Here is a 9,799-nt window from a genome sequence, read left to right as displayed (position 1 = left end):
GACAGCAAGCAGGGGAGGTGGGTACATGTTTCCATGAGAGAAAGCAGGGTGTTTCACACCTTGATGTTACAGAATTGGGTAAAAGCCATAAGAGACAGGTGACTGTTTACATAATCACAATTGCCAGGGAGATTGTATCTATTTTTTACTAAACATTTATTCTGTGATATTTCCTGGAGGCCATTGCTTGGAGAACTAACTTTGTTTTCTGGCAGGTGCACATTCTGTGATATTTCCTAGTACATGAGTTCAGCTCCCAGTCAAAATGCCTCCTTATTTCAAAATGGAGTAACCCAGGCTAACTTAAACTCTTCACACACTTACATACATACATACATTTAGGGAAAATACTCACACATAAAATAAAGAAAATATACTTTTTTCTTTCTTTAAAGTTTAATTTATTGAGTAGTTGTTAGTGGACATGTATCTAGGACTCCATAACTAGAGAGTCAGTTACAGAGAGTAACTAGTTCTATATCCTTTGGCATGCATACGTACACCTAGGCAGCTACCAATTTCAACACATGGGAAATTCTTCTTCCAGAACCTGCATTTGTAAGACCTGGGGTCTCACAGCTCAGGAGTTCAAGATCACACACTTCCCAGAAACCCCCACAGACCACGACTCAATGTAAAAGGAAGACATTTAATTTAACCATTGCGCAATGGGGCCACCCCTGCCAGTCAGCAAACTGTGGCACCTGGAGACAAAGGCTTTAGGTTTTTAAAAGAAAAATTACGGGAAATTTGAAGTTGCAGTTTTGGCAATTTAGGATTGGATGAGGAAGCTATAAAGTAAGATAATTGGGTAGTCTTAGGTGCTCAAGCTTGGCCAGTCCTGCCAAGTGTGGATGCAGCTGCAATTGAAGGTGGAGGTGGTTAGCTCATCCTTGAAGATTAGGGGCTGCGGACTTTTGGCTGGAGGTCAGGAGCTACACAGAAGAAGTCTGTGTTGGTTGCTAAGAAACACTATCTCAAAGACAAGGGTCTGGTCCTTCTTTTTGCTGAGTGAACTAAATGGAATAAAATATTGCCATTGATCATAGATATTTGTGGTAATTCAGGGTTAATCCATTCAAAGTACTGTACTATGAATGTATATTTCTACAAAAAACACTTTCTTTAGATTACTGGGTATCGCTGCAAACACTGAAGACATGGGGGGGGGGAGTGTTTTACTTTACTTATGATTGGGTAATAAAAATAAAAACTGGCTAGGAATGGTGACACATACCTGCCGGGAGCCAAAGCTATTTACTGAAGCTAAAGTCAAATAATAAGCCAAGGCTATTTAGTGGAGACAAAGCTATTTACTGAAGCCAAAGCCAAATAGTGAGCAAAGGTCATTTAGTGGAGACCTAAAGCTATTTAGTGAAAGAGTTACCTAGGACCCTAAATCATGGGTGATAGATTTGTGAGGACATCTGTCTCTTAGTTGTAGAGCATCCGTGAGATATCTTAAGAAAACATCCTCACAGTATCTTCAGGTGCAATATTTAAGCTGTGAAAGCACTCTTCCTATCTCCTGCAGCAGTAATTTAACCTTCCCTCTTTTCTTGCCTTCTCCCTATATAAGTTGGGTAAACATTTCTAATAAACGAGGCTTTGATCAGACAAACAGACTTAGCCTTCATTCCTTGCGTCTCTTGTTCTCTACCTCATTCCTTCCACCCCTCTCTTTAGGAACCCCTTGAAGTCCCTCGGGTCGGGACACATACCTTTAATCCTAGACTTGGGAAAAGGAGAAAAGCAGATATGTGAGTTCAAGGTTAGCATGGTCAACATTCAAAGTTTCAAGGTCAGGTTGGTCTGCATAGCAAGATCCAGGGCAGAAAGAGCTACATAATAAAGAGACCCTGGCTCAAAATAACAACAAAAATGCTTAGGTAAATTAAAATTTTATATACGTTAGTAAAAAAACAAGCATGGTATAATTCTATGTTTCATACTCAAAATGATATGAGTTGGCAATGGTATGAATGTGAAATTCCTTTCAAAGGTTGGCGTGCTGACGTGCTGAGTACAACTTGGCCCATGGTGCAGTAATGCTGAAAGGTGAGTGAATCTCTACTAACTATATTGTGATGAGGGGAGGACATAGTGACTGGATCAAGGGGAAATGCCACAAAAGAGATTGTGATAATCTCATAGTTAGTCCCATCAGTTTGTATTGTTTTTAGTGCAATGCCAAAGCACATTTGTTTTCTCTCTTTACTTAGCTTGATCCCTTTGTGACTCTCCAATATATTATAAAACAACCAAGTACATCTACAGTAGATGCTAAAATGATGAAACTACCTGCTCTTGCATTTTTAACCTAAAAGGCTGTCATCAAAATAAATTTAATTTCTTGATAAAAGTTCTAAACATCAAGTGTTTTATTACAGCAACTGAAAATGGCAGAGCACACTAATTTCTCACAGCATTTATCATATTTGCTGCATGTATTGTCTCATCACCATTAAGGGATCCAATTTTGAGAAATCTCTAACATGAAACACCTATTCATTAATCCAGATACTGGGGGGAGAGGGGGACTGGTCACTGCTTCAATAGCAATGTATCAGATCCCTGGAGCTGACTACTACCCAGGAGCTGACACTCAGCAGCTACCAACATCCAGTTAAGTAAACAAGAATGTCTCCAAGCTTAGTCAAATATACCAGCACAGACTGTATCACTACTCAGGCTTCATGTCTGGTGAAGACTCAAATATTTGTTGTTAAAGTTATGTTTAACATTACCTGTGTCCATATGCATAATACATGAATTGGTACATCTCTGTTTATTACAATTTTATATAAAACTGGAATTACTATGAAAATATCTGATGGGCCTGGAGAGATGGTTCTATGGTTAAGAGCATTGTCTGCTCTTCCAAAGGACCGGGTTCAATTCCCAGCACCCACATGGTAGCTCACAACTATCTGTACCACCAATTCCAAGGAATCTGATACATTATTTAAAAAAAATTAACAATTATCTACTTTTTTCTGCAATGAGCTATACCTGCATGATAAAATGCATTCACAAAAAAGATTCATTGTGGGTTTTTCCACACTTGATTCTTCTAGAATTAACCTGGAAATGGAAAATGAAAAGGCAGGCTTCTCTTCTGTATGAAGGTACTGTATGGAGTATAAAAGGCTACTTAACATCTCTCAGAAAGATTCCCTATATTCATAAAGTGACTTGCCAATAATGAACTGTTAGCAATATAATGAGAAGAAATCACAGTCGAGAAGACTAAACATTACAGACATTTATTTCTCACTAATGTACCAGACATATAAAAGAGAAATAAAGGAGAAAGATGTTTTCTTCAAACAAATCTTAAATCCCAGAAAATATCTCTCAACAACTTTTGCAAAGATATCCTTGGGGTAACATGCACCTCACTCTGACATGACACAGAAACTGGAAAAAACTGCCTGCTATTCTTCAGATTGCCAAGTCTAAAAGCACTAGGGTTCATGACCTAAGAGTAGCTCACTTAACTTGTGATGGCAACAAGTGGAGGCTGATTTCTAACGATGTTCTTCCACACTGTAAGACTTCCCTTAGACTGTGCTGTCTGATCCCTGCTGAGGTGTGATAGGTAGTTAATAGGTTTTCAACATTAGAAGCTTTCTTTTCTCAAGTGAGTTCTCTGATGCATGCTTGGGGAAACTGCTAGCAGAATGTTGCCACAACGACCCCATTCACAGAGATTCTCCTCACAGGATGATCTCATATTTAACAAGGTGTGACTTCCAGGCAGTTTTCTAATGATTATATTTCTTAAAGAGGTTTTTCCCATGTCGACTTTCTCATGAATATTAAGGCATGAATGAGGTCAAAATGATCTCCAACATTAATCATATTCACAATTTGTTTCTAAATTATGTTATAGAAGTATTTTCCACATTCATGGCATTGATATTCTCTTCAATATGAGTTATCTCAGCTATATCAAAGAAAACACATGGTTACAACTCTTATATTCTTGAGATTCATGTTTCTCCTACATAAATACTTAGAAACACACCAAGTTTTGACCTCTAGTAAAACATTTTTCCACATGTATTACATTTATAAAAATTCTCTTCTGTGTGACTTTCCTTACAACTGCTTAAGTGCAAGTTCTGGTGAAACTTCCTTTATATTCATTCAATAATTCCTAAACTTTCTCACCCCGGGTGTGTTCTCTCCTGTAAACTGAGATTTGTTTTATAGAAAGAAAACCTATACTACTCATCCTTAAGTGGATTCTTGGAGTACATGGTTTATTCTGAGGCTTAAATGTCAGGCAAATATCTTTCTGTACCCATTATCATCATAGCTCCCCATGACTGTGAGTTTTTTGATGCCTACTTAGGTCTGATTTCTGTGAAAAGGTTTTTCCACATACAGAGACGTTCATAGGGTTTCTTCCCAGAATGAATCAACTCATGTACAATAAGGGATGATTTATAGCCAAACGTTTTCCCACACTGAATGCATTCATAGGGCTTTTCACCTGTGTGAATTCTATGATGCTCATTGAGGACTAACTTCCACTGAAAGGTTTTCCCACATTTATTGCATTCATAGGACTTCTCACCTACATGACTTATCTGATGCTTGTTGAGATACGACTTGTTTTGAAATGCTTTTCCACACTTTACATTCATTGATGAGTTGTGAGGTATGACTTATTTTGAAAGGCTTTTTTTCACACTCTTTACATTCAGGTAATTTCTCACTGTTGTGGATCCTCTGATGCCTCCTGAGGTCTGACTTTTGGTAAAAGGCTTTTCCACACTCATTGCATGCATAGGGCTTCTCACCAGTGTGTGTTCTATGGTGCATGTTGAAGTATGACCTATCATGGAAAGTTTTTCCACATTTTTCACATTCATAATGTTTATCACTCTTGTGAGTTCCCTGATGCATTCTGAGGTATGACCTCTTCAGAAAGGCTCTTCCACAGTCTTTACATTCATACTGTTTCTCACCAGTGTGAGTTCTCTGGTGCATTTTGAGGTACCACTTATATTGGAAGGCTTTACCGCACTCACAACATTCAAAGGGATTCTTCCCAGTATGAGTCCTCTCATGTACAATGAGGGCTGACTTTTGCCTGAAGGTTTTATCACATTCACTGCATCTAAAAGGCTTTTCTCTTGTGTGAATTCTCTGATGAATAGTAAGGGAAGATTTAGTGCTAAAGTGTTTCTCACACTGAATGCACACATGAGCTTTCTTTCTTTATGTGTCCTCTGATAAACTCTAAGGTCTAAACTAGGAATAGCACTTCCTCAAGATCCAGCCATACCACTCCTAGGCATATATCCAAAAGAGGGAAAAGTACACAATAAAGACATTTGCTCAACCATGTTTGTAGCAGCTTTATTTGTAATAGCCAGAAGCTGGAAACAACCCAGACACCCCTCAACTGAAGAGAGGATTCAGAAATTGTGCTATATCTACACAATGGAATATTACTCAGCAATGAAAAATGAGGAAATCATGAAATTTGCAGGTAAATGGTGGGATCTGGAAAAGATCATCCTGAGTGAGCTGTCCCAGAAGCAGAAAGGCACACACAGTATATACTCACTCATATATATATATAATATAGGATAAACCTACTAAAATCTGTACTTGTAAAGAAACTAAACAAGAGGGAGGACTCTAACTAAAGTGATCAGTCCGCATCCTGAAAGGCAAAGAGGATGGGCATCAGAAGAAGAAGAAAACAGGAAATAAGTTAGGAACCTGCCACAGAGGACCATGGAAAGGCTTTTCCCTGTAGACTATCAAAGCAGATGCTGAGACTTATGGCCAACTTTTGGGAAGAGTGCATGGAATCTTATGAAAGATGTGGGAAATAATAGTAAGATCTGGAGAGTATAGGAGTTCCACAAAGAGAGCAACAGAACCAGAAAATTTGAACACAGGGGTCTTTCCTGAGACTCATACTCTAACCAAGTATCATGCATGGAGATAACCTAGAAACCCTTCACAGATGTAGCCCATGGCAGTTCAGTGTCCAAGTGGGTTCCATAGTAATGGGAAGAGGGACTACCTCTTACATAAACTGATTGGCATGCTTTTTGATCACCTACCCCTGAGGGGGGAGTAGCCTTACCTGGACACAGAAGATGATAATGCAGCCACTCAGCCACTCCTGATGAGATCTGATAGACTAAGATCAGAAGGAAGGAGAGAGGGACCTCCCCTATCAGTGGACTCGGGGAAGGGCATGCTTGAAGAAGGGATAGGGAAGGTGGGATTAGGAGGGGAGGAGGTGGGGCTTATGGAGGGATACAAAGTGAATAAAGTATAATTAATAAAACTTAAAAAAATGTTTAAGGCCTAATTTGCTAGTAAATGTTTTCCTTCTTTCAAGGCATGTACAATATTTCCTCCCTGAGAATGTAGCTTGTTGTTTAGTGGGGTTACAGTTGTTACTGAAAGTTGCCTTCACTACCTTAGTCATGACATTTGATTTAACAGAAACTTCTTTGTATTCATTATGCTTACAGGAAGTCAATCCCATTTAAAGTTGCTTAGATGTACTAATCTTTTTTCAATAGTTTTGCCTCCTTTTCCTTTCTCCACTGTATTCAAAATTCTGCCATCCAGTTTGAATCTTGGAAATTCCATACAGTTTTCAATGCAGAAGAAGAGCAGCATGTACAGTGTATGGAAAATGAAGGTCAAACTATTTTAGAGAAACTCTGGAAAAGTGAAGACCTGATGGTCCAAAAGTGGGATCAACTAATAGAAATGTATCGGGAGCTGATGACAGTGTCCCAGCAGCCATATGTGGTGCTGCTCCAGGGGAGCATGGAGGAGTGCATGAAAGAGCTTCTTTATCTGAGGCCCACACTGTGACTATTACATCTAAGATAGCTGTCTACATTCCCTGCACTATTGTTAGTGGATTTTAGGGATAATCTGGAGACACTATGTTCTGTCATAACCTTAAAAGAGCAAGCTTTTGACCCTGTGTCAGTGGATTCCCCATTGAACATCTCCTTATTTTTTTGCTTTTGTAGCTTGCTTCCTTGAAATCCCAAACCGAGTTATTCCTGTTACTACATATTCATCCTTTTTGTCTCTACTTTAAAATTATGTACAGTTTTAATGAAATTTATAGTTATTTTCTTCTCTTTACAAAATGTAATTTTGTGTGTTCTTTGGAAGATGAATCTTCGAAGTATGAACTTTTTTTGGTGGTGAATGATGGCCTGAAACTCACAGTAATCCTGAGGTCTTAAAACCCCAAATTCTGGAATTTTAGGCATGTGGTGTCAGGCAGGGGTGAGGTCATACTTTTAAAGTAGTCTTAGTAAAAGCATGCCTGTGCATTGTGGACAGGCTCAAAGAATGTCACATTTGTAAACAGCTGCAGGTTGTAAAGCAATGTATGTTCACTATGTATGCATGTTCTTCTTAATTATTGCCCTCATAGTCTGATTTCTTCAAGAATTCTCTTCTGCTCATTTGCTTGGTTGGTATTCTCTTAAGACATCAAAATAAATTTGAAAGATCAATAAGTGTGATGATGACTAACATTTGTATGAACTTCATATACAAACATTGTATGTCATTTCTTCAGAAATCTAAACTATTCTTGTTGTCTTTGCAGGATTTGGAAGACATGTTCAGAAGGTGAGTATAGTCATCAGTGCAAGCCAGGATCCTTAAAGTATGCTATAAAACTGACCAATCTGCCTTAGCAATCTAAAAATATACTTTAGACAGGAATAATCAATTGCTTGTGTATGATGCTTGAGATTGGTTTCATGTATATGATATCTGTTCTTCTTTATCAGAAAGTGCCTTTACTTATGAAATAATAGTGGAATATGCGGGACACTATTTTGCTGCCTGGGGATCATGGAGCTTCACCTTTGGAAAGTATTCCTGGGAACTAGATTTGAAGGATTCTTGGGACTGGGCTGTAGGGGTGTGTCAGGATGCCTGGTTGAGGAAGAGAAACCAGCAGACTGAACCTGAGGGTGCATTTCCTCTTGTGTGTGTGAAGCAGAGTAATCAGTACAGTCTCCTCACCAAGTGAGAATAAACCCATCACTGTGTAGAGAAGCCAGTGGGCTGTGTTGGTGTGCTCCTTGGTTGTGAAGATAGATGTGCAAGTTTCCTGAAAGTCGCCAAGACTTCGTTCATATACAGTTACTCTCCTGGCACCTTCAATTACCCTGTCAGGCTTTTCTTCTCATCTGGCCACACATGACCATAGGAAGCTGTAATCCAGTACTTTAGTGCTGTTTAAGGGTTTCCTTCTGTAAATTTATTCCTTCTATTGCTATGAAATATTAAAATTCTATTAAATATAAAAGATGGTTGACTATTTTTTCCTCACCTGTTTTTAAAACAGGGTTTCATTTTTTCTTCCATTTACCTATTTATTTATTTAACCACTTGACAGCCTTATCTTAGCCTTCTTCCTCCTTTCTTCCCAATCTCTTCATTAAGCCCCCACCTTTTTCCTTCTCAGAGAAGAGTATACACCCCATGGGTACCAACCCACGCTGGCACCTCAGGTCACAGTAGGACTAAGCACATCCTCCCCCACTAAGGCCTTACAAGGTAGCCCAGCTAGGAGAAAGGGATCCAGATGCAGGCAACAGAGTCAGAGACAAATCCTACTCACCTTGTTGGGGGACCCATATGGTGACTAAGCTGAACATCTGCTACATGGTCCATCCCATTAATGCCCTCTGGTTGGTGGTTCAATCTTTGTAAGCCCCAATGAGCCCAGGTTACTTTATTCTACAGGTCTTGTGGTTTGCTTGACTGCACTATCTCCCTCAATCCTTCCTCTCACTTTTCCACAAGTCTCCCCTAGTTTGTCATATTGTTTGGCTAAGACAGGGTTTCTTTATGTAGCTCTGACTTTCCTGGAACTCACTCTGTAGACAAAGTTGGCCTGGAATTCACAGAGATCTTCCTGTTTCTGCCTCCCAATGCTGGGACTAAAGCTATGCTCTCCTTTCTTTTCTCCTTCCTGTTTTCCTTTCTTCCTTCATTCGTTCCTTTAAAAAAAGTTTTTTCGAAGGAACCAGACAGTAGCCTACCAGAGAGGGCCTCTGAAAGACTCTACCCAGTAAGGTATTGAAGCAGATGCTGAGACCCATAGCCAAACTTTGGAGAGAGTGCAGGTAATCTTAGGAAAGAAGAAGGAGATAGAATGACCTGGAGGGGACAGGAGTCCACAAGGTCACCAACAGAACCAAAAATTCTGTGCCCAGGGGGTCTTTTCTGAGACTGATACTCCAACCAAGTAACATGCATGGAGATATCCTAGAACCCCTGCTCTAATATAGCCCATGCCAGGTTAGTCTCCAAGTGGGTACCATAGTAAGGGGAATAAGGGCTGTCTCTGATATGAACTCAGTGGCTAGTTCTTTGATCACTTTCCCCTGAGGTGGGGACAGCTTTACCAGACCTCAGCAGAAGACAAATACAGCCAGTCCTGATGAGACCTGATATACTAGGGTCAGGTGGATGGGGAAGAGGTCCTCTTGGTGTCCAGCTGATCCACCTGGACTTGGGGAGAGGCATGGGAGGAGATGAGGGAAAGACAGTGGGACTGGGAGGGGGGAGAGAAGGGGCTATAGACAGGATACAAAGTGAATGAATTGTATTAAATAAAAAAAGTAAAAAATATATTGACCCAAAAATAGGTAAGGGGCTATTTTAAATTGTTTTCCTATTTATTTATTTTGTTCACTTTATGGCCTGATTGAAACACCCTCAGTCTCTCCTCTCAGTCCCACCTTCATCCATTCCCAAATCCCATTAT

The 9,799-nt window shown here is 39.6% G+C and overlaps 1 pseudogene; it reads right to left on the bottom strand.

Moving 5' to 3' along the window:
* Positions 1-4,318: 4,318 nt before the first annotated feature.
* The window catches only part of LOC132654795 (zinc finger protein 717-like), a 9,476-nt pseudogene continuing 3,995 nt past the window's right edge, over positions 4,319-9,799 (bottom strand).

This window comes from Meriones unguiculatus, chromosome 6 (assembly GCF_030254825.1).
Source record: "Meriones unguiculatus strain TT.TT164.6M chromosome 6, Bangor_MerUng_6.1, whole genome shotgun sequence".
NCBI lineage: Eukaryota > Metazoa > Chordata > Mammalia > Rodentia > Muridae > Meriones > Meriones unguiculatus.
The sequence above is the reverse complement of the archived record's forward strand: the minus strand, read 5'-3'. Positions and strand labels throughout refer to the sequence as shown.